Source organism: Panthera leo, chromosome C1 (genome assembly GCF_018350215.1).
Source record: "Panthera leo isolate Ple1 chromosome C1, P.leo_Ple1_pat1.1, whole genome shotgun sequence".
Classification (NCBI taxonomy): Eukaryota; Metazoa; Chordata; class Mammalia; order Carnivora; family Felidae; genus Panthera; species Panthera leo.
Window position 1 is genome coordinate 200461753 of NC_056686.1, and position 26265 is coordinate 200488017.

The window sequence follows — 26265 nt, forward strand, 5'->3', positions numbered from 1 at the left end:
AAGTCAATCAGAGAAAGACAAATACTGCATGATTTCACTCATATGTGGAATTTAACAAACAGATACTTTACGGAAAGAGGGGGAAAAGAGGAGAGAGAGGGAAATAAACCCCAAGAGACTCTTAATGACAGAGAAAAAACTGCAGGTTGAGGAGGGAGGTGGGTGGGTGGGGGATGGGCTAGATGGGTGATGGGTATTAAGCAGGGCACTTGTTGTGATGAGCACTGGTGTTGTATGTAAGTGGGGGAATCACTGAATTCTACTCCTGAAACCAATATTACACAGTATGTTAACTAACTGAAATTTGAATTTAAATGAAATTTAAAAAATTAAATGTCATGACTTTTCACAGGTTTTAAAGGTCTACAGTTTGGATGACCCTAGAGAAAAAGACCCCAGGGCTCATTCTGATCACTCACTGCAACTTCTAAGAAGAAGTGAGACTCTTCTGTGTTCTGAGGTGCCTTAACAAGAGACCTCCACCAGGAGCCTTCCTCTGAATATCTCCCTGTGGGATCAGGTACATTCACCAGCTGACTGGGAAGGAAGGTCTATCTGACCATCACAACCTCAGAATGGCAGAGCTGGATGGCATCTCAGAGGTCATCTGGCCCAGCCTCCTTGTTTTACAATGACAGGCATGACATGTTCGAGATCATATCGCTGGTCAGTGCCAAAGCCTTGACCAGAATCCACCTCTTTCAGTTCTTAGTTGGGAGAGCTCTTCCTGATGCCTGCTTTCACTTGGAATCTAGCACTTGCTTTCAGTAAGCGTCTGGATTTCAGTACAGCAGAGAAACCAACTGATCTAAAAGAGTGAGATCTATCCAGTGAGGATTGTTTCCCCTCCCCAAAATAAGGCATTAACTTAATCAGAGACCTGGAGTCAGAATTTCTTTGCTACATGACTTGGGATAAAGTCACAGGATGTATGATGTTGGAGTATGAAGCATGATGTTGATAAAAATCAAAGAGTTGCATCTTGCCTATCTGACAGAGTAGGTAACAATGGCAAGTAAGTAAGTTAACATAGGTACATCTGAAATTCGACTAATAATGAAATTTCTACTTGTTGTGACTGAAACAATTACTTCTGGCTGGTGCTAGAAAGCAAGCAGTTGAAAAGTTTTTCTTTGAGGGGTTCTCATTTCACTTCCCCATTCTTGGGCAACCCAAAACTACATACAACAACATTCCCATCTTGCTTTCTCATTCCTGCCCTCTCCCTTTCTGTTTTCTCCTGGATGTTCCTCTCCCAACCTCTTTTCCCATGGTAACTTTGTGCAGATCACCTCCCTTCCCTGGATTTCATTGCCCTTATTTGTATAAGGAAGGGACTGCAATGGATGACTGTGAGTTCCCTTCTGGTCCTGAGATTCCATGATGACCTTACATGCTACTTCCACCTTATTTTCTCCAATGCCCAATAACACAAGAATTGTCTTCACAATGTGCTGGAAGCCTAAAAGTTTCTTCCTTGAAGAGACGTCTAGAAAAGTATACTTTTGAACACGATGTGGTAGGCTCTCTAATCCATTCTGGCCAGGTCACCTCCAAAGTACTGGGATCAGGTCATAGGCTCCTTAACTAGAGATTGGCATTGTCCAATAAGCGAATCTAAAGGAGGGGAGTAGCAGGGATCCAAATGCATTACAACCCTACCAGTTGTTCAAATACAGCTGAACTGGTTATTAGAATTGAAATGCCTCTTTACAGGTTGGTAAACACTCACCATCCCAAGGATCCAGAGTGACACCCTGTTCTGATCACCTCTTATTCACCCACTTGTGAGGGACAGATCTACCCCCACACACACACACACCCAAACACACAAAAAGTAGTCTGAGGTGGCTGAACACATAACACCCAACACTGGGGAGATAAGATTCACAGCAGTTTATTAGTCACATACACTCACAGCCCAGAAGACATACATGCCTTACAGGACCACATGGGAGTTGCACTTGGGGAAAGGGTGAACAAGCAGGAGCTGTGCACAGCAGGCTTTGCAGTAACAAGATGGGGAGTGCCCCCTGGTTCCCATAGGAGGATGCAATGTGTTTGCTTGAATACTTTTGGGGACTAGCAGGGAACTAAAGCTCATTAGGTTGCAGTTCAGTTGATCTAGCTGATAGAGTAACTAGCCAGGTGAGGAGTCTTTATGTGGAGTGTAGAGCGTCGGATAAGAACAGAATAACTCATAGTTAGGCCTTTGGAACCCTGTGAGGCTAAAAGATATCAAGGCAGTACAAGAATTTTAGGCCTTGCAATATACACTCCTTCTCACCTCCTAGGCTCAGTCCCAAGATGAGTCTGGCCCTCCCCATGCATGATTTAGCAGCCAAAGTATTAATGCTTGGTGACGCAGAAAGCTCCAGTTCATGATCCCACACAAAGGCTGCCTGATGTCTTATTTCTTTGGCCAGTGCCCATGCTTTATCAGTTGTGACATACCTTAAATACCATCCCTTGCCCCATTAACACATAATAGAACACTTTGACTCAGTGTCCTTTTCTTTCTTCCTCCTTGCCCAAGCCTCCAAGGTTTCCATTCTTCCCATTAACTGCAAAACAGGATTGGCTGAAGTATCCTTACCTCCCTCCTCCCTTCTTCAAAAGTTGTTTCATCCAGTTGGAACTAGAAACAAAGAAAAAGAACTAATTCACTCTGAGTTATTAGTTGTTCACTTGCCGTTTCCAGTTATATGTGTGTTTTAAAAGTAGACTCTGTCTTAATTTAAAGGAAGGGTTGGCAGGGGCGCCTGGGTGACTCAGTCAGTTAAGTGCTGACTTCAGCTCAGGTCATAATGGCAGTTCGTGAGTTTGAGCCTCATGTCGGGGTCTGTGCTGACAGCTCAGAGCCTGGAGTATGCTTCCGATCCTGTGTCTCCCTCTCTCTCTCCCCCTCCCCTGCTTGTGTTCTGTCTCTCTCCCTCACAAATAAAATACACATTAAAAATTTTTTAATAACTAACTAAACAAATAAATAAAAGGAGGGGTTGGTAAACCATGGGCCAAACCCAGCTCACATCTGTTTATGTACAACCCTCAGGGAAAGAATGGTGTTTATACTATTAAACGGCTGAATAAAAGAAAAAAAGAAAAAATATGTGACAGAGATCATATGCGGCACGAGAAGCCTAAAATATTGATTATGCCCTAAATAGAAAAAGTTTTCTGGCTCCCGACTTAATGCACAGATTCCCTCATGGTGGGCATTCAAGCATTAGTAATGGTTCAGAGACATTGATTTTGGAGAGCTGGACTGATTTGAGGAAAAGACAGTAGGGCCTGTCCTCAGATTGTCACAAATTGTGGTGGGTGGTGGGTGGGTCCTGGCCAAGATGGAGTGATGCTCCATGAGACTGAAGTCAAGATCACAGGCTTCTCACTTACTACGGAATGCCAAAATCAGAGATGTGAGTGATCAGAAACCAAAACCAGGTAGGAAAATGGGAGCAGTTGGCAAGCTCATTAAATGGCAGTCAGAATCTGAGAGTTGAAGACATAACTGGTGAAAAGAACAGGCTCTTAGGGTTTGACAGACATACTCAATTCACCAGTGCTTTTTCTTTGAAATATTAAGTGCTAATAAAAGTGGAGCCTGATATCGCTTGGGATCAAGATAAAGAAAATAGATTAAAATAACAACACTACTAAGAACCTTCTTCCCAAAAGGGACTGGGACAGTAAGAATGAGTTTACCGAGTAGGTGGAATTTCTCTTTCTAGAGACACCCCCACAGGAGACTGTTGTAGCCAGGAGCAAGGCCTTCCTGGCACCTGTGACTCCAATGTGGCAAATCTGCCCTCATGGAACCCCAACACGGAGTGCTGGGAAACAAGAGTCTGCCAAGTTTCATTGCCTGGCATTTCCACTACGTGCTCACACGCATCTTTGTTTCTCAGGGAAGACTAATGGGTGGAGTGCTCCGGTCTGGGAGACAGTGGGTGGTAAAAGTTTCCAGGAGAACAGAGACGGGCTGATTGGCTCAGCTGGTTAGAACACGGTGTTAACGAGGCCAGGTCGTACCCTGGTCCCCCACCACACCCAGCCAGCAGTCTCCATTCTGGGATCACAGACTACTCCTCGCCAGGAAAGGAGGGGCCGAGAGAGAGAGAGTGTGGGGATAATTCCATGTAAAATGGTCCTGTCTGCTGAAACAAGAATTTTCTTGATAGAAACTTCTAGGCATCTTCTTCACACATAGCATCCCTCCTTCATTTGGGGGCATGATCACATCGAGGCCCTGTATCAGTTAGTTTGAGCTGCATAACAAACTGTCTCAAAAATTATTGGCTTAAATCAACAACCATTTATTTAAGTCACAGTTCTTTGGGTCAACAGTTCTTCTGGTCTAGCCCCGGTCAGTTAACCTTGCCTGAGTTGGCCGATGCGTCTATAATCAGCTAGAGGGTCAGCTGGGGGCTGGATGACTGAGGATGGCCCTGCTCACATAATCTGACAGTTGCTGAGCTGCCAGTCAGGCCAATGGGGGCGATGGCCCTACATGTCTCTTGTCCTCCAGCAGGCTAGCTCAGCTTTCTTCACACGGCTTTGATGGCAGAGGGTAAGCTCCCACACATATTGGTATCTAAAAGTTACCAAAACATTGACTTAGATTTATTCCAGAAACATAAGTGCTAAGGTAATATGACTACACTTTAAGTGAATGCTAGTTATTTTAATGTATTAGAAACTATACTAAGTGCTTTACACACATTCTCTCATTTAATCCTATGAGGTAGGCAGTACAGAGCTTGTGCAAATTCACCCTGCTATCAAGAGGCAGAGCCAATATCCAAATTCTAAACTTAAACCACCGTAACACGCCACTACAACTCATGCATTTGGGGAATAACACGCCTCTCCCAACAGTACCACCATTGTTCAAAACCTTACTGGAAATCCCTCTCATCAAATCGAGAGCCTTGACAACCCCGAGGCAATTGGACAGAATAGGGATTGCTTCCTGTAGCTGCTGGATGGGAATTTTATTTGGCTCTGAAGCAACAGATGACTAAGTTGAATGATCCAGCCAGGTGATTTGGGATGGCAACTGAAGATGAGAAAGCAAGAGGATTCAGTCGCAGGGATGGAAGGTAATGCGTGCCACCTAATCTTTTTAGGGTTGCAATGGGGATGTTTGGCTCTCGCTCACAATGTCAAGTCTGCTTAGTGTCTCTGAAACTTTGGGAAAACTCCCTCTTCTTTCCATGTTTCAGTTTTCTTCTCTGTGATAAGAAGCTTAGCCTGTGTGGTTTCCAAGATCCTTCCAATTTGAGAAATCTGTGATTCTACTATATATTGTTCCTCGGAAGACACAATTTTACCGAAAAAGAATGCAAATTTCTCACCTTCAAAATAAAGACATGACTTTGCTACAACCCCACTTCAGAGTGTGGAGGAGACTGAGGAGATGCTATTTAGGGATGGTCCAGATTCCTGTGAAAATCGGGATTCAGGGAGAGTGGAAACATTATATTCATGCCAGAAACTCGGACTTAACTGTTGAAAGTCTTGCTTCTCAACCCTCCACACACCATAAATTTTATCATTTATCCATTGACTTTCCTGAGCCAGAACGAGTCTAGGTAAAGTAGTATATGATATCCTTCGTATTCCCATTCAGATGTCTGAGGTTTCTTTTTCCTTTGGTCAAATCTGATTTGTATTTCTTCTCGGTTAATACCCCCAGAGTGCTCCAGGCTGCGTTCTGCCTGGATGTCACATAAATAAAAGCGTGTGATATTGCAAGGATGAGCAGTACTGGGAAGTCAGCAGGGACTGAGACGCCGAGGACAGGATGAGCCATTCCATTTCCCCACTTCCCCGACCTTGTTCTTGCCCTCCTGCAAAGCCTTAGGAAGGCCTCATGGGGGGAGTCTGAACTCCTTCCCACCCAATCCTGCTGGTTCCAGCTCCTCAATAGCTCTGCACAGCTGCTTCCAGTTAAGTGTCTGTTTACGTTGTTGGCCTATGTGTGCTTGTGTATGGTGTGTGTGTGCCTTATCGCCCTGCTTCTCCAGCTATCCAAGGACTCCAGCAAATCCACTCGGGCTCATTTGGAACCTCAGGTGGAAGGAATCAAAAAGCAACATAATGTTCAAATTCAGGAAGCATTTACAAAGGCTGTATTTCACACAGCATGCTCTCTGTCATTCATCAATCCAAGGAAAATTAGAATTAAAGAACAGAGATACAAAGATTTGAATCTCTCTAGGCTACAAACGAGTAAATTTTACTATCGGAGTAAAATTAAATTAAAACTTTTTCTTTTTCAAGGTTTGTCACTGACTAATTTAAGACCCATCCCTGACTTCACCCATCATTCTATTTATTTGTTCATTCATTCACTCAACAAACATTTGTTAAGTCTCTCCACGTGCACCACACTGCTCAAAGCCACGCAGGAGATACAAAGATGCGTTTTATTCCCTCTGAGTGGAGCAGTGTCCCTCCAAGCCAATGGGCTTGGCTAGGCTATGGAAGGCCTTTTGCACTTGTCTTCAACTTGAGATCAGTCTGAACATGGGGTGAAATCACCAGTGTCCCTGGCAGGGGAGGGACCCTATTCCACACCCAACACATCATCCTAAATGGTAGGCTTTTAACACAGTCTTATTCAATAGTGAGACGGGTCTCTGTCAAGGTTTATATAATCCATGCTGCAAAATTCAGATTCTTTGCCTCTTCAAGGTCAGTCAGCAAGCCCAGTGAGATCCTGCAAACAAGTTTGAAAGGGCTTACTGTCCACAGACATGCTCCCCATTCTGTCTGCCATAGTTGCCAAGTGGTGTTTTTCTATTTTCATCATCCCTTCTATATTTGTTAGTTGACTTCCTAATGTAAGGAAGAGCTTTCCCTTCTGCTCATTGAATTCATCAGTGGACTCTTGTTTTACTCAAGAGGCTTTACTCCTTCACCATCATAATTTATTTCAATGTCCAAACTGTCCCAGAGCTTCCCAATGGAAGCTTTTACAAGGTGGTTTCTATATTCTTTTTGACTTCTCTTCTTCATTCACTGGGCACCTTCTTACTTTATGAAACAAAAAGATATTTCAGACTCATCTTGTTCCTTCTAGCCCTGGAATCAGCCATTTCTTCAGAGTCTTAATTCCTTTTAGTAGAGAATGGTATTGAGAAACCAAGATCTGGAAGGCATATGTGCTTAATACTACTGGGATTTATTGGTTTTATGCCCCTTAAGAGAAAAGAGCTATGAAATAGAGGTATGTACACACACACACACACACACACGCACATATGCACACACACACACATATCTACACCCACGTATATCTCTATATTTTATATCCACGTCCATCTCTCTGTCTCTTTTTTTGTCTTTGTTTCTGTCTCTCTCTCTGTAATGAATGCCATGAGTTCCCACGGAGAGCTCCAATTCCAATCCAACACTACTTGATTCATTCATCCGTTCTCCTTATCGTGTTACTTCCTTTTCTGGAAACAAGGATGCTGGATCCCATTATTTTTACTATATTTACTTACTTTATCATTACTAAAATTCACACAGACTAGTTTCAGACTTGCTAATCCATGCCTCTTGGGAAAAGCAAATCTCGCTCTACAAGCACAACAATTGTTCAGAATTCTTTCATTGTTTGGCCTAAGCACATATAGTTAAAGAATATTTGAATTAGTTCTTCCTTTAGCATCAGGTTAGAGCACCAGGCTTATTTCCTCTCCTGGGTATCCCTTTGAGATGTTGCCCTGAAACCTTGTTTTAATTATCTCTAAAATAAATGCACTTCTCTTCCTGACACCCTGGTAGTGCTCCTGGAGTCAACACATGTCTCTAGGAAACACCAAGTAAATACACAATACATGCTTGTTTACTCCTCCTCCCCTGAAGTTAATCCAGCAAATAGATTATAGAAATATCCCCATTCCCGCAAATATATTTGCAAGTTTATAGTAAGAGCATTACTTCCTAAGGCTCTCCACATTCCCATGGCTTCTCTATCTATATGTTTCAATACCAAAATCTTTCTTCTTTTTAGAAAAATTCTAACCCATCTTCCCTCTGAGGGCTTTGCAATACCTGTCTCCCTAAACACATAGCATAGCCCTCCAAATGGGCATCTATAGATTTAGAAGCTTGTTTTATATTTATCAAGTTCTCACATTCTCCATCTTCCACATTTAAAAATATTTATTTAATTAAATTTATGAGCCAGAAATTGAGACACATATGGAGTTAAGGGAAGGAAAGAAAGAAAGAAAAAAAATAGCCCATTCATTCAACTTTTCCCAGCTGCCATTCTTGAATTGGGAGATTTGGCTGAGGTCTCAAGTAATGCTGTGCAATAAAAAGTCCATAGGATGCCAAATGTAGGTCCAGCATGAAAAGAAAACACAATCCCACCTACAAGATAAACTGTTCAACTTGGAAATGGGAGTTTCTTAGGGTCCTGCATTAAACTCTCATAGTGATGGTTTCTGCAAGGGAGAGAATCGGCCTGCCTTTTGGAGGGTTTCTGAATAGGCAATATAGAAAGTTTTAGAACACATTCATTTCCCTGAATTGAGACCTGTTTCTCTTGGGAGCTCTGTTTTCTCCTTTTTGGAAAGAATCCACTCTGCCATATCCTGGTGAGAGGAAGGAAGGTTGTGCCGGGGAAATGGGAAGGAGGGGGGCAATTCCAGGTGCTAGAGACTTTGCACAATGAGTCCTATTCTTTGCTGTTGGGAACCCATCTTTTCACCAGATGGGCTCTCAAACAGTCCACCTCCTCCTCCAGGTTAGCTCTATGGACTAACCCACCTGAGGATCTGGGTGGGCATTTCCTCAATATAAGTAGAGCCCAAGACATGTCAAGAGAAGAGGAAGACGAACCTTCCCAGACAAACTGAGTGTTGTATAGTATCGCATATAGTCTAGTTATTTTTATTGTTGTGTCTACATCTATGTACATGGAGACACATACATCTTTTTATGCTGGAGTTATTGTATATTCCCAGTTTTAAAATGGAAAGTTTTACATCCTGGGAAACCCTCAGTCCCTCAGTCCTGGGCAAACTAGGGAACTGGTCACCTTGTGTTATAGAATTCTTCAAATAGCAAATACTCATTAGATCTCACATGTTTTTATCCCCAAGCTAACAGGCACTGAAACTACATCTTTTTCACCAGTTAGGATTTCTGGCTCATTTCAGGATTCTTCTGGCCTACTATCACAGAGAATATCTTATGACTGTAAATCAATCTTATCCAATCTCCTATAAGCAAGGAACACGGATGCTCCCTTCAAGACAAGACTCTGAAACTAGAGGCCCAGGTGACAGTAACTCAGGTGATCTGCCATGTCAAGTGATGATGAACCTGAGACACCAAAGCCAGAGGTCCCCCTTATAGACCTCGTACAATGAGAAGGATGGTGCCCCACTGTCTTTCATTTCACTGCTTGAGTATGAAAGGGTTAGGGTTTACATTGAAATAACTGTATCAGGCGCACAGGCCTGTGATCACAGGACACACATGCCCATTTGGATCTGGAAGTTCCAACTCAGGTAGTACATTGTGCCTATTTTTCCTACTTCTTTCTCATGATTTAGACCTTGGTGCTGTGTCTAGTTTTCAAGTTCAGACTACCCTGTCCCTCACAGCAATTTTCTACTTCGGAATCTATTCTCCCATCCTGAGATTTGTCCTCAGCTGGGGACACCCCGATCCAGCAGACATAGGGTGGGACAACAATCAGGACCCCCACCCCTTTGTATATCCATGGCTGCATGGACACAAAGAGAAGAGGGCACCCGGATCTGCCTTCCAGGATCACTGAACCACAGAAGAAAATTGTATCTATAGTGGAGAGTAAGGAAGGAGGAACGGAGAAAAGGCTTCCCATGGAATCTTTGCTGCAGGCCTTAAGTCAGCCAGAACCTCTTGCTGCATGATATCTTATGGCACATAACGACTGTAGTCACTTTGGCTTATTACCGTAGACTGGGAAGCTTAGGCAACAGACACTTATTTCTAACAGTTCTAGAGGCTGGGAAGTCCAAGATCAAAGTGCCAGCCTCTAGAGATCTGGTGCCTGGTGCAGGTACTATGTGTAGTTTGCAGATGGCTGTCTTCTCCATGTGTCCTCATGGTTTGGAGAGCAGAGAGCAAAACAAACTCACTCGTGTCTCTTATGAGGGCACTAAACCCATCATGAGGGCTTCACCCTCATGACCTGATTTCCTCCTAAGTGCCCCATCTCCAAATACCTTCCCTCTGGGGATTAGAGTTTCAACATAAGAAGGATACAAACATTTAATCCATAGCAACCATTCATAAAGGGCTATATTGAAAAGAGACATAAAGAAGGAGGCAGATAACACCATTTTCTGATAGAAAAAAAAATATATATATATGACTGTATATCTTGAACTACTGAGTCATTGCCCTATAGTATTTCATAATTCCCACAATGCTGGTAAAATGACCACTATTGTTCTCATTATTATTGGTATTAGCAGTGGCAGTTGTATTAACAACAGCTAAGTTTATCTAATAGGTCAGCGTTACGTATCTTATATGACAATCCTGCAAGGATGGGTGATTGAGGGAATTAAATTTGATAGCTTGAGATACTGATGCATTTGTAAAGAAAACATGGAGGCCCAAGAAGTGGCTAGTTTCAAATTTCACAGCTAAGAAATGGTTATTCCCACTTTTATTGAATCAGGGAGAGCCAGAAACCTCCCTGAAGTCGGCTACCCCACCGCTGCGTCGTTTAAACACAGAGACTCTTAAGAGACAGGAGAAAGTCCCAGGGGAAGTGTTGAGAAGAAGCTTTCCGAATGTTAGCAACTAGGGGCATCTCAGGGAAGGAGGAGTTTTAAAGCCATGATAACCTTGCAGAGATCATTACTATATGGAAGGAAGGTAAAAGCATATCTGTCTGAAAGCTGCTCCCACCTATTTCAGAAGCCAGAAGAAGGCCCCCAAGCTGAAAAGACACTGGAGATGTAATTCTCTACAGATGTCCTTGGCAGCATAATCCTTTGGATGCCTTCTTTTGAATATTTATTTTATAGTTTATTTGAGGTGATAGCCATTGCTAAATGAGGAAACCCGGGGAGAGGCCCTCTGCCTCTCCTCTTGAAAAACAATTTGCGGGGCGCCTGGGTGGCTCAGTTGGTTAAGTGTCCGACTTCGGCTCAGGTCACGATCTCGCGGTATGTGAGTTCGAGCCCCGCATCGGGCTCTGTGCTGACTGCTCAGAGCCTGGAGCCCGTTTCAGATTCTGTGTCTCCCTCTCTCTCTGACCCTCCCCCGTTCATGCTCTGTCTCTCTCTGTCTCAAAAATAAATAAATGTTAAAAAAAAAAAAAAATTAAAAAAAAAAAAAAAAAAAAAAAAAGAAAAACAATTTGCATAACCCTCTCTCAGGAAAAGAAAAGTCTCAACAGATCCACCCTCCTTGGAAAGGAATTGAGGGAAAGCGCCCTCAAGCAGGTTCCTTGGAGGTCTAACGTCATCTGTTTGTGCCTGCATCCCCTCCCCCATCCTTGACAACTCCTCGGAATGTTCTCCCCGGGAAACCCAATTTTGTCTATTCTGCTGCATTTCTAGGTACATCTTAGCATCTCCTAAGGACTAGCACTTGAAGCAGCCCTTCAATTATGCAGCCTGCATAATCAATTTGGTTCTTCTCTGACCTAGGCTCTGTTGACACAGCTTAGCTCTGGTCTGTTCCTCCCCGAGGAGCTTATCTGCGGCACACTGAATTCCATTAATCTTCCTGAAAGGCAAATGCCTTCGAGACACTGTTAACACTTAGCTCTCCAGAAGAGAAGACACATTCTGTGGGATCCGGAAGACAGGACTCTGGGCCCGCACTGGCTGCTGAGCTGGGACAGGCCTGGGCTGGATGGGTTCCACGTGGAGACAGTGGATGGCAGAGAAACATCTTTGCCAACAGGAAGGCCAGCATCACATCAAATCAAACTAAGCCAAACCAAACCAAGCGAGAAACAAATATAAACAGAAAACAAGACCAATGGCTGATGGCAACAACCAAATAAATACCTGGGCCATCGTGAGGCACTATTAGCCAGATTTGGTTTTGGGGTTTCAAGTAAGCCAAACAACGCTTACCACCTTATCCAAGTGTTCTTCTAATTTTAGCAAGTGAATGGTGCTGTGCAAATAGTCTACACGAGAGAAGTAAATAATGTAAAAGAAAGAAGTATTGTGGAGTATGTAGTTTGGGTCATTAGGATGCCTAAAACGCTTCGCCTGGATTGCACGCATCCTTCACCTTCCAGGCTCAGGGCGCACCTCGCACAACTCACAGGTGATCCACCGTCTCCTGGCAGGGCCCTGCTTCAGGGTCTCTCCTGACTCCATGTTGTCTCAGGACCAGGTCTTCCTCTAGAAAGAGAGTGGACTGATGCCTGCCTTCTGTGACTACCCCTGTGCTGAGCTCACGTGCTGTCCTACCCTCCCAGCCTAAATGCTCATCTCCAATGACTCTTATCACTTGTAGACCTGCAGTCCCTGGTTGTGTCCATTTGCCAGCGACCCTGAAAGACACAGGGTAGCCTGTAGCGTTTCTGGGGCAGGAATTTGAGTCACTATCAAGCTCTGTCCTTTCCCCAGTATCACACTGTTAGTTTATGTGATTCAAACTGAATCTGAAGTGCTTCCTTCTCAGTAGGACCTTGTTACAAGACAGATGGAGATGCTTTTAAGCAATGTCATTGACTTAGACGGGGGGGGACTTCTTCAAGGCATCTACGTATCACAAACACCCAGAGTGCACTGTGTCGTACTCATAGCTCCCCCATTCCTACCCTCATTGCATCATGCCTCTGTGCCTTTGCCTTTACAGGGTGTCCTCAGAAGCCTTTTCTCCACTACCATCCCCATAAGATGACTTTGAAGAACTGCCTCTGTGAATTGGCTGTATTGAGAACTCAGAGAATTTCACCACAAAGACTGACTCAGAGCCCAAAAGGCTATAGCTCACAGAAAGGGAGCATTAGGTTAAAGGCATAGATCACACTTTTCAACACTGGCCACTAGGGCCTTGGTTATAGCAGACGGAGCTACAGCACCACTGGACAATTGTTTACAGCCAGGCTAGCCATTGCCTTCTTGACCTTGTAACCACTGTCCCCATAGATATGCCTAGAGACACTTGGTGACAAACTTGCCTTTGTGTACATATAACCCAGATGTTGCCAGGTCCCACCAGCCAATGGGCTCAAACGAGGTAGCATTCATACAAGAAGTAAGTCTTCTATTTTTCTCACCAAATGATTGCCTTGACCCACAGAGAAGGGACGCTTGTGACCTCTTCAGGCTTTCTTTCCACCCTTTACCAGCTCTCCTCTTAAAAAAGAGGAGTGATTATCTAACTGGTGAGGATCTAATCGGCAGTGGACCACAGTGCCTGCATTACTAGGTAAGGTGATTTTGCTTTAAAACCAAGAAACTGTCTCTCTCTTGCACACTTTCTTTATTTGTGGTGGACTTGCTTTGCACTTCTTGGCACATTAAGTAGGTAAGTGACAAGATCTTTGCTGTCTCTTTTCTTCTCTCCCAATGCCTTGGTGAGAAAGTGGGAGAGGCGTGTCCTAGTGGAAGCCAATTAGTTCAATTCAAAAGGGGAGGATAGGAAGCCCAGTTTTGGCCTCCTGCTTAATCTGTATCCCCGAAACTGTCTTCAGGAAGCTTTTTTAAAGGCTGGACAATAAAGTTGATGTTTTGATCCCATTTGACTCAAGTATCAGTGTTAACTTTTGATTGGCCAGGGAGAACACCAGGCACCTGCCTTCTAACTCTCACCAGTGACGATAGTAGCTTTGTACTGACTTCTCACGCCTGCTGTGGATGCTTCTTCTTGAAGTCTCCCCTAGTAGTTTCTATGAGGGATCAGGGGATCCCTCCTCTGCAGGTCCCTCCTCTGCATTCAGAACCCAGTCATTTCCTGCTGCTTTCATTTGTTCTTTGATGTGTCCTCAAAAAAAATTATTTTCTGTTCTGGTCTCCTCATGGCAACGTGATACCCACAGGTCTTTCAAGGGAAGTGCTGCCCCACTTCTGCTGCTGTGGGTGCCATGGTGAAAACACTGCTCTCCTGGTCCTCTGCTAGGCCACTGTGGTGCTCCCTCCTTCACCCTGCAATGGACCTTGCACAGAAATGGAAGAGTTGGCCTCATGTTTAATTCTGGGGTAAATTTTAACATCTGGCTTTCAAGGATCACTTTGCACAGCCCATCATGGTCAAGAGGGTTCGACCAACACAGCATCTTCAGTTCCTACTGGCACCTTCTTTCTGTATCTGGATCAGAACTTATCTCATAGGTGTTCAGGGGAGTAGTATGTAATCATTCTGGAGTTTAATGGTTATTTTATTTTATTTTATTTTAAATATTTATTTATTTTGAGAGAGAGTGTGAGCAGGAAAAGGGCAGAGAGAGGGAGAGAGAATCCCAAGCAGGCTCCAGGTTGTCAATGCAGAGCCCAACGCAGGGCTTGATCTCACGAATTGTGAGATCATGAACTGAGTAGAAATCAAGTCACACACAACCAACTGAGTCATTCAGGCTTTACCATTATGCTATATTCCCCTTCTCATGTCATTTTGAGACTTCATGCAAATAAAGTCCTGAGGGCATGATTAGCCCCAAGTCTCTGCTTCTTGGTTCACCAGGTCTATCCTTGCTGTGTATTTGATACGTATACAGATTTGGTGACTATATTGTACAGGGCTAGGCAACCTCAAAACCATAGTGTCCATAACAACAAATCCTGACAGAAACAAAGAAGCATTGAGAGAACTAGAAGCTCAGAAAAAATGTAGAATCTTCTTGATCATTCAAAGGGGGAATTTATCCAGATAGTTCCCACTAGAGCGAGGATTAGGGTAAACAGATACCTGTGCCATATGAACATCAGTCCAAACTGATGGGCATCACAGAGATGTAAAGATACCACAGATTCAAGGAAATTTACATTCAGTTTATATATGTGTTTATATGCTAACTCATGCTCAGAAAGACTTGAGGTAGCTTAAAGCACAAATATGCTCAATATAATAAAGACTAAACAAGAACAAAGAAAAATGGAGAAGTAGAAAATCAGACCATGACAAGGAAGAAAACAGATGTACAGACCATAACGGCTAGCATAAATATAACAAAAGAGTTCATATTTGCCCCTGAGATTTTTGGCATCACAAAGCATAAGTGACGTAATTATTATTAACTAAACATTTTTTTTAAAGCCTCAGAATGTCCATTCTTTCAGATAAGCAAATTTGAACCAAACAGATTTTAAAATCTCTCTTGTCAGCCAAGCTTTTGTTAGATGTCAAATAGCAGACAGTTCAAGGTTGTACTCGATGAGGACTGAATCGTTGGCATTTGTAGACATGTCTGAGAGCAGATTCACATACTCCAGATCTTGATGGGAAGGTTGAGTAGTTTCCCCAGGCTTTTGGCCTGCCATCTGCCATCTCCTCACAGGCACTTTGGGTAAGATTTCAGCACATGAACGGGCTCAACTGATTCCTCAAAGTGCTTCATTTTGAAGCTTTTGCCAAGATTACTTACCATTGGAAAAAATTCCAAACAGTTGCTCAACCTGTCTGTTCAGAAAAAATAAATAAATAAAACTTTAATAATGCTCCCACGGAATGACTGCTTTGGGGTATTCTGACTACTAGGGAAACTACTAGGTTGAAATAACTGCTAAATATGTCTCCTGAAATTAAATAATGTAGTCTTCAATTTGCAGTAAGTTGATAGAAACCAACTGAAATTTGGAAATTTTGGACAAGGCAGATATAAACTCAATTATATCAATTATATCAGTAATTACATTAAATATAAGCTATATTCTCCAAGTAAAGGACACAGATTATCAGGCTGGATAACACAATGTGGATTCTCCAGTTGGATTCTTGTTTGTTTTGTTTTAACTACAAGAACTACAAACCAAAGTGTTATTGGATCTCAACATTAGAGGGTCTAGGTTCTTTTACATTTGAGGTAGTTGATAGAGGATTACAAAGTTGGGAGGTGAAATATATCTATTCAACCCCTCCAAAATGCTATCAATCTGAATGACATGGTTTAATAAATGTTTAAAAGTTCTGAGATGCCTGACTATATCTAGTTGTTTGTGTCTCCTTAAAACTGAATCTAGGGGCGCCTGGGTGGCTCAGTCGGTTGAGCGTCTGACTTCGGCTCAGGTCACCATCTCGCAGTTCGTGAGTTCGAGCCCCGCGTCGGGCTCTGGGCTGATGGCTCAGAGCCTGGAGCCTGCTTCCGATTCTGTGTCTCCCTCTCTCTCTGCCCCTCCCCCGTTCATGCTCTGTCTCTCTCTGTCCCAAAAATAAATAAACGTTAAAAAAAAAAAATTAAAAAAAAAAAACACTGAATCTAACGTATTATTACATTTTGTACACAGTAAGAACTGATGCAAAATTCAAACATTTAAGGCAAACTGTGCTCTTTTCTAGAAAATTAAACTCCATGCATGTTCATTAAAGAAAGGTATGTCTGTGCCAACTCAAAAAAAAAAAAAATGAAAACTTCACTGAGGGTAGGGTTTCCTGTCTCTCTTTGTATCTAGGAAGACAGAAGAGTTTCCTTGAAGGAGATGTCTCTGTCCCTCACAGCACATCATCTGTCACTTTTTAAAATTATTTCCTAGGGGCGCCTGGGTGGCTCAGTCGGTTGGGCGTCCGACTTCGGCTCAGGTCATGATCTCACAGTTTGTGAGTTCGAGCCCCGCATCAGGCTCTGTGCTGACAGCTCAGAGCCTGGAGCCTGCTTCGAATTCTGTGTCTCCCTCTCTCTCTGCCCCTCCTCTGCTCATGCTCTGTGTCTCTCTGTCTCAAAAATAAAAATAAATAAATAAATAAAATTATTGCCTGATTACATCCAGCTCAGTCAAAGGATAATAACTGGATTGTCTTTCAAAGGGAGCCCAGACACAGACAGGAAGTTGAGAGGGGGCTCAACATCTCCTGCTGATCCAGAAGGGTGTGGAAACCCCAGTTTTCTAGGTGTGAGCTGCCCCTACAATGACGAAGACTCCATGCACATATTCCTCCAGCCAACTTGGTTCCTGTCCAGCTGAGGCCCAGTCCCACATAGGAGCCTGGCTGCGGGGAGAATACGGGTCACTTAAGCACCTCTCAGACTGTCTGGTCAGAAGCTTCTGCAACCAGCGTGAAATCTCAACACATTCTCTTAGACATTAAATGGGAGACTGAAGAATTAAGGCTACAAACCTTGTCGGGCATTAAACTCAAAGGCAAGCTCGGTCGGTGTCTCAGAGAAAAGTGAACCATGTTGTGCCCCATTCAATAGCCTCTAGGTAGCAGAGTGGCTAGGGTAGAGAATGAGGGAAGAAGTCCAGCCATTCCGAAAATGTTCAGTATCTTGATGAATACGGGTCAAAGGAATTCAAGGGCATTTCCTTTCTCCATGGCAGCTCTTCAACGTTAGAGCTCCAGGAAAAAAAAATCACAAAGGATCTGTTTTTCTGAGTTTGGCAGGTGTGGCTCCTTACATGGAAATGGTTGGGTCAGTGAGACTGAATTATTCGGGTTAATTGGCTGCATTTGTTATCTGAAATCTGAGCATTGCCTCATGCACCAATTATTTTATTGTCTGCTAATTTCTTGAAAATCGGTAATCCCTGCAGTATAAAAACCATATGGTTTCATCTTGATTCGCTTACTCGAGGAACACACCAAAATCATGCAATGCTTCACAGATGTCATCTTGAACAACGGTTATCAACAGAACCAAGGTGGGAAATATGGGCTTTCAAACCTTCAGATTAATGAAGGTTATGCTATCTGTTTAAAACCACGTATCTAGTCCATAGCTAGCTAAGGACTTGAATCCAAGCCCGGTGTTCTTCCACCACTTCTCGTGTTGGAGCACAATCCTTATGTTTGTCATGACTGATAACACAAATAACAGTAACAACGATCATCCAGAAAGTAGTATTTACTGGTACACATCTTTCCAGTCTCTGCCAGATGATTTCATTGGGTCACGGAAATGGATGGATTCCATGGAAATTCTTAGAAAATAAAAATCTGCAATGCCAAAATAAGTTTATCATCACTGTAATTAGTTTACAAACTAATCATGATGAGGATGACATAGAATGAGGATGGGCCTTGAATTTAGGTATTCATATGGCAAAAAAACTCTGCTTTGGAATTTTCTTGGTTCTCTTTAAATTTCAACGACCAGAAATTTACTTGGGGGGTGAGGCCAGGAAGCACACAAATGTGTTTTGGCCTATGGGAGAGTGTGGGTGTTTGTGACCATGTGATTTCACTCCTGTCCGCGTGTGAGTGCGAATGTCTGGGTGTTCAACAAGATGGTCAATTTAGCTCCATATGCCCAAGGGCAGATTGCAATGATGGCTAAGGCAGAAGGTCACTGGAAAAACAAACTGGAACTGCTGAAGGAAAGATGGCTCATGGGTCAGTTTTCCTGTAAAGTAGCAAGTGGAGTTAGCATTCGTGAAAATTTCCAGTGCTGGTCGGAGTCCAGAGGGACCTAGGGTGTTCGTTTGGCTTGCCTCGGCCACTTCCTGGCTCTGCCTGGGACACAGATTGCCCTCTGACTCTAGCCTGGCTCAGCCCTGCACCGTGTCAAGGTCTGTGCCCTCTGTCCTCATCCACTCTGCTCAGAGATGCCTCTTCTGTTCTGTTCCAACGGGTGCCTGCCAACCGTGATGCCAACCAGGCAGAGTAGAGGCCAGGGAAAGAGCCCATGCCCTTGAGAGTGGAGAGGAGGGGAAGAAGGTGGGGCAAGATGGAGACAAAAGATGGGGGCCCTTCAAAGGTGCCACATCTTCCTTCCCATCTCTGGATACATTCTACCTCCTTCCCACCTTCCCACATGGATACTAACTTTTTCTGTGTTTTCCTAACTCTGTCTAATCGCATGGCTCAAAGAAGTCTTATCTAATCCAATCTTATTGACTGATCGGGGAAACCGAGGCTCAGAGAAGAGAAAAAGCCCTGGTAATCGGGATGTGAGGCTCTACTGTTTCCACATGCCAACGTTTTCCTACATTAATCTGATGGGGCTGAATCATTTTGCCAAGAGCACTTGGACGTCAACGTACTCAGAGGCAAGTCCGCTCTCTCTACTTACTTTTAATTTTGCTTAGTTCCTAAGATCCAAGCCTCACTCAGTTGACTCCTTCCCTGAATAAGCCTTGCCACTGAGCGTCTCCATGAAACAGCGCGCTGGCTGTGAGAACAGCAATGGACAAATTCTCGTCTAGTAGTGGAGCTTATGCTCTCCTGGGGCCACCACGTCAGAGGGCTTCTTCAACATCTGACCGCATTCCTTCATTCATCCACTCACTTCTACATTATTTGCTGAAAACCATCATTTTTTAGCATTTTAATTGTTAATTTTAACCGTACTCTTTAACTCTTTAATTCCCCTCCTCTCCCACTCAAATCTCCCAATATTGAATGATTGAACGTTATTTGAAGTAACAATTCTATTCATCCTCATAAAGACTGAATGCTTCAGTGAAAGCAGGCAATGATCCCAGGCCTCCTTTGTATGGTGAAGGAAAGCAGGTTACTGCATTTTCCCAGTTTTTATGCCCAAACCGGCAGGGGATGCATGCTAAACTAGCTGTTTGAGAAGCAAATACAAATGGAACATCTAAGAAGTGCCATGGGCACCCAGAGAGGAAGCATGTGGTGGTCTGGCTAGGTGACCATAGCCGGTCTCTGGTGACATTTCTACCAATAGCTAGTTACGCAAAAATCAGGTGATGGTCCCCAATATGAACAGAAGTGCCAAGGAAGGATTCACAACCCCATAGGACATAAATCAAGGATCCTTCTGGCAAATGAGAACCGATGAGGAGCCCAGTCCTTTCCATAAATCTCAAGCAGTGGACTAATTCTTAATTAAATCCTTTATTCCCACAATGCTTACAGTGCTTTATATCGTTGTTCATTTGCTCTGTTTCAATAGCGGTTTATCTGAATCTTTAGACCTCTTCCTCCATGCTCTAATGATTTATTTTGTTGTCTTTTCTTCTCAGAAAACAAAAAGAATCTGCCGGCTCTTTACCTATGTGCCTTAAAAAAACCAGAGTGCTATCTGCTACAATTCAAAGCAAACAAGGAAAAGTATATATGCCAGGTCAGTTTAGTTTGTAGCTAAGAGCTGGGCCTTTGGGGTCAGACAGACCTGTGTGAAGCCAGATTTAAAACTGTTTAAAAACTGGTTTAAATCCTAGGTTTCAATCCTGACCCTCCCACCTAATAGTTGCATGATGCTGGAAAAAATGGTTAACATCGAGATCCTTGGTTTCATTTTCTCATATATAAAACGAGGGTAATGGGTCCATTTCTGTGTGTCAATGTCTCTAAGCTCAGAAACCATGACGAAAAGACAAAAATGGCTGAGCTGAAATCAGTGCCTTTACAAAGAAACAGGAAAAGAGTTTATGTAGAAAACTTATCTTACCCTCCAATGTTCTGTATCTTGTCACTCTTTCCTGACAGTTTTTTTCCCTGACCCTGAAGATGACTCTTCATGGCTCTCTGCCTCTGCCCTTTTCTCTATCTCACTTACATCCTCCAACAAGGACTATAAGAAGATAAGCTAACTCAATCCTCACCAGGATTTAGAGGACTTTGAAAAGGGACCCAGCCCCACTTGCCCTTAGGACGTTCTGACTGAGAACAGGGGGCGCCCAGAGGAAAAGTCTCTGCAGGTTAAAAGATTAATCGATGGTTTTTCCTGGTATTTTCTGTTGGAACTGGGATTAGCTGAACTATGATGACTGAGTAGCAACTGATCCCTGGCTGTCAAAAAAATATGAGACATTGAGATGCAGGGAAGGGTAACCACCTAGTTTAATCGGTCAGAGTATATTCATAAACTCCATAGGGCACATAGAATATAGCAGTCTTTCTCCATCTCCATTGGAGATGGATTTGGAAATGAACTTGGGATATGATGTAAGTTTTAGAGTAATCATTGGCAAGCAACTGTAGATAGTGAGCACAATTTAATAGCATTTGATGGGTAATGCAAGTTACTGAAATATCTTCTCTGGAAAATCTTAGAAACTTGAGAACATGACCTACAGGCATGGAGGAGATAACTTGCAGAATCTATACAAGAAAAGCATTTGTTCTAAGACCATTAATCACTTTTCATGCATCAAGTGACATGACATTGTCATAGTAGCACATGGAAAATACAGGAGGCTTAGAATGCTCACTTCTTTTGCTTTCTAGCTGAGCATCAACTCTCTCTCTCCATGTCCCTTCCTCCTTCCCTCCCTCCTTTCCTCCCCCACCCATCATCTCTCTTTATCCTCCACTCCTAGCTTCAACTGTTTTGAACTACTCAGAATAGGTCTCATAAATGACATCAGTTCTATGTCTACAGTAAGTGTTCAAGTTAGTATTCAGGTAAAGTTTACACCCAACTTTAATCTAGAGACCAATGGGCTACCTAGAGACCCACTTGTAAAATCTATTTTCTTGAGGGACTGAGAGGTCTCTTGGGAAAGGACTCATCAAAGTGAATGAGTTGGGAATAAGAAGTCCAGCCAAAGAATCAAGCCCTGAGGTTAGTTGCAGGGGAGAACGGATTTTAAGTGCAGCATGGCATCTAGGGGCAGATCTGGCGATTCTTTGCAGAAGTCAAAGTGATGCCCAGTAGAGGTAGCAGCACCCAAAGGGACCAACGGTCTCCGGAGAAGCAGTAGGAATGCTCAGTGGATCCCCTCGGGAGCTGATCAGACTTGTTCCAGAGTACATGTGAAATTATCAGCTGGGAAGTACAGTTTTGGGATAGCAGTGAGAGGCAGTGAATTTAGGGTCATTGCATTTGCATGCCCTGAAGGGCGAAATTTAGAGAGATGTGGGTTTTACATATACATTGCGCAACCCTTGTGTTGTGAACCCAAAGCTTCACTAATGTCACAGCTTGGGAGGCCTATGGTAATCTCTCAACACTTCCATGAACAGCTCTAAGGAGCTGGAGGGCTAACACTTGGGGAGTAACCCTTGAAAATGGGAAATGAGAACTAATGGATAGATGTCCTTCCACCACCCCCGTCCCCCACCCCCACTGGGGAAGTAGTTCTAAAAGGCGTTTTAGAAAGCCTCTCAGACGGTCCTACGGGTCAAGTAACTAGACACTCCTAGTGGTTACCAACCCAATGATGCACTCTGGATGGACTCTTCCTCCTTCCCAAGTCGCTTTTCCTGTTACTCACACGCGCATTCTAGGATCACATTCCTGAATAAACCACTCACACATCTGCCTTGTCTCAGACTCTGCTTTTGGGAGAACCCACAATAATGGAGTTAAGCATTGCTCTCATTCTACAAAACTCTTTAAAATCAGGCCCTGAAGGCATATTCCCATGTGTAGGTACTTGTGACTTTCTTCCATTTCCTACCATCTTGTTTGGGCTCTGTCTGATCTCCACATTCCAGAGTCCCATGACGTTCAGAGCCAGTATTTTTAGAGAAGTAATTCAGTCATGTTTTAAATGGTTCACCAGATTGTAACATCAATTGGGAACCAGAGGAATGTACTTGGAGGCCAAGAAAAAAAAATGTCTTAGCTAATATGTGTTGTGGAATATGATGCCTGGGGTAAGGAAAAATATATGCAAATGATAAAAGAGAATTAACAAATGACTGTCACTTCCTGGTATTTAGAATTTGAATTACAGCTTCTCTTTTCTTACAGGTCCTTCTTTTTTTTACAGATAAGGAATCTGAAGACCAGGATAGTTAAGGTAAGGTATTCAGCTCCTAACCTAATACTCAGTTTTTGAGAAGATACAAGAAGCTGGAGGGTATGGATGAAGTCATAGGCTTATTCGTAGTGACTCTGTTGGTAGAAATACAAAAGCCAAGCAAAAGAGCATATTGACTTATTGGCTCCTAGAATATTATTTAGAAATCTGACCTCCCTCTAAAGCAGAAATTTGTCAGGCGTGAATGTCTAATTTAAAAAATACCACCTGGGTCAATGAAATAAATCAACTTCCGTGTTGGTAAAATGCCACTACCAATGGAGTGAGTTCATGAAATCAGATCCCACTTGTCTCCACCCACCCCTACTATATTCATCTTACTTCCTGATTGTTCTGCCCTTCCTGTTTGGTGACCTAGTCACGGCACACCTGGCTGTCTGTCCTTCTACATCACCCCTGGGTTTACCGTCTGAATCCCTTTTCTTGACACAGAACTTATTAGGACTACTATCCCAGTAGCAGGTGCCGCTGGGTTGGCTCAGCATCGAGGCCACACCTTCTCTCTGACCCATGTCCTGGAGGACCAGAGAGGACAAGCTCTCCATATGACATCACTGCAGGTGGCCACTGAGCCTCTACCTGAGCCTCACTGGCGAAGGGAAACATGCAGCCTCACATGACAGGGTCCTCTCTGTTAGAAATCTTTGCTGAGAAATTGTTCCTTTTACTGCACGAGAATCACTGTAGCTTATTTTTTTAAATGTTTTATTATTTTTGAGAGAGAGGGAGACAGAGAGCAAGCAGGGGAGGAGCAGAGAGAGAAGAAGACACAGAATCCGAAGCAGGCTCCAGGCTCTGAGCTGTCAGCACAGTTCCCGACGCAGGGCTTGAACCCACGAACCGTGAGATCATGACCTGAGCCAAAGTCAGACACTCAACCGACTGAGCCACCCAGGCACCCCTGCATCACTGTAGCTTTGGGGTATTCACCCTGGTTTAGCATTAGAAAGCAGGGCCACCTGCTGATTTAAAACTTCTTGATAGTTGAAGGCATTTCTCAGACACAGACCCATTGAAGAATGGTCTTTTTAAGACCTAATATCATATCTCTGAGCCCTTGGAGAATTCCTCATATGTGGAAGATATAAACCCTACCTGATCCTATATACTCTGGTCTCTTTTCCATCTCTGTTCGCCCTCCAAAGGTGCTATATACAGGGATAAATCCTTCCCTCCAGACAGAGTCTACCCAGGGTAGACCAACAGGTTATTACTTTTGGATCACATTGAATTTGTGGGTTAAATAAACTTTAACGCCTTTATCTCATGAACCAAATCCAAATTAGATCTCTCGTCATAAACCAGTTTGAGAACAAAGTGAACAGTAAGTAAATTAATACACAAATGAATGAAAATAAATGTTTAAATGTGCTCAGCCCTAGTTTGAACCGGACATATCACATGCTTTAGAAATACTTTACTGAGGACACTTTATATAATAATTATTAATATTATGAGGTCATATTTCACAAGTCCTTCCAGTGTGCCTCCAGTGTCTTTATCACAAAGATCCCTGCAGCCTTCAGATTTCTGAAAATCTTCATTCTAACCACAATAGGGGACCATAGAAAGGGGAAAATCAAGATTTTCAGGCTCCTGACTATAATTATAGAAAGGAATGGGGATCATTCACTGAAAATGCTTTTTTGGAAGATGAAAAGGAATAAAAAAGAGTGTTTATTGAAAGTTTTAGCGAAAAAAAACCACTATATTTCATTTGAAAAACATGTGACAGAGATCTGAGAACTGTGTCACTGTCCTACGTTGGCCTGGTCCATAGGACTATGCCTGACAGACAACTTGGGGTGATGATCCACTCGGTATAAATATTGGCATCATTAAAACTCCTCTAAGCGGTTTTGGAAATTGGAGACAATGATCAGGGGACCAGAGCAGGAGAGAGAAAATACACAGAAACAAAGTACATAGTGACTTGCAGTTGACAGAAAGATTGATTGGTGAACACATGAGCAAATTCCAGGAAGCACCCCAAAAATACCTGGGGTGCTGGAAGTTGTGTCTGAACAGGCAGGAGCGAAAGCAGGTCTGTGTCCCTTTTACAGTCTGAGCAAAAAAAAAAAAAAATGAAGACCTTCAATATTTTCTCCGGGCCCCCTCTCATTCTCTCTTTATTTATTTATTTTTTAAATTTTTTTAACGTTTATTTATTTTTGAGACAGAGAGAGACAGAGCGTGAACAGGGGAGGGGCAGAGAGAGAGGGAGACACAGAATCCGAAACAGGCTCCAGGCTCTGAGCTGTCAGCACAGAGCCGGATGCGGGGCTCGAACTCACAGACCGTGAGATCGTGACCTGAGCCGAAGTCGGACGCCCAACCGACCGAGCCACCCAGGCGCCCCTCTCATTCTCTCTTTAAAAAAGACAAGACCACAGTAATATCAACGTTCATTGGTGTTAAAATAATATAATGACACTGCACTGATCACTGCGAACTCATGTGCCCCATTAGCATTTATATTCCTGGTAGTCTGAAAGCCATGAATCTTGTGTGTCCTTGCTAAACTCTGAATAGCTTGGACTGCAGGGGCGAAGTAACCAGAGTTGGCTCTAAAATGTCCCATCAAGGGAAGAGTGGCCATTCTTGTAGGTGGCAGACTGAGTGGCTATAAAGAGATTTGCTCTGATGTTGAATTTCTATGCAAACGTCCGGCTGTCCTGCTGTTTAGGTCCCTGGATGGGTAATGTTTCCTCCATGCACGGAGCCTGGATGCTCCACAGAGTGCTATCTTTCCACACATATTCTTCAGGTCTCTGGTCAAAATTCTGTTCCAGAAATTTGAGTTACCTGCCCAGGCGGTGGAGCCAATGGAGATAATCTGGAAAGACGAAGTGCACTTTTGGGTGAGAACTGAGACTGATAGAGGTGTCTGTCGAGCCATTCAACAGCAGCCCACACTGCAGGGGGAGGGTTCCTGGGGCTGGAAAAAGGGGTAGCCTCTGCCTCCCTAAGAAAAGTCAGACCACAGCTCCAGGAGTGTGTATGTATATGGAGAGTTGATCGGAATGTGAGCTCTGGGAAGGCTGAGAATCCTACCAAAACAGCCACCTGCTAACCTAAAGTTAGAGCTCCTCTGTTTGGCACCTTGGAGAGAAAGCCAACAAGACTGATTTCAAAGACGAAGGGCCTTGAATGCACCCCCTAAGAAAATGAGTCAGGATCCACAGACATCCATAAGATTCCCTGTGTTTATTGCTTACATTATTCCTATCGACTTACACATAATGTTTAGATTTAAAATCCTTATGATGAACAGAGTGCGTTCTTTTTTTTTTTTTTGTCTTGTTTTATTTTTGTTTGTTTTTGGCTTTTTTTTACTTAAATTTTTTTTTAATGTTTATTTATTTTTGAGACAGAGAGAGACAGAGCATGAACGGGGGAGGGGCAGAGAGAGAGGGAGACACAGAATCGGAAGCAGGCTCCA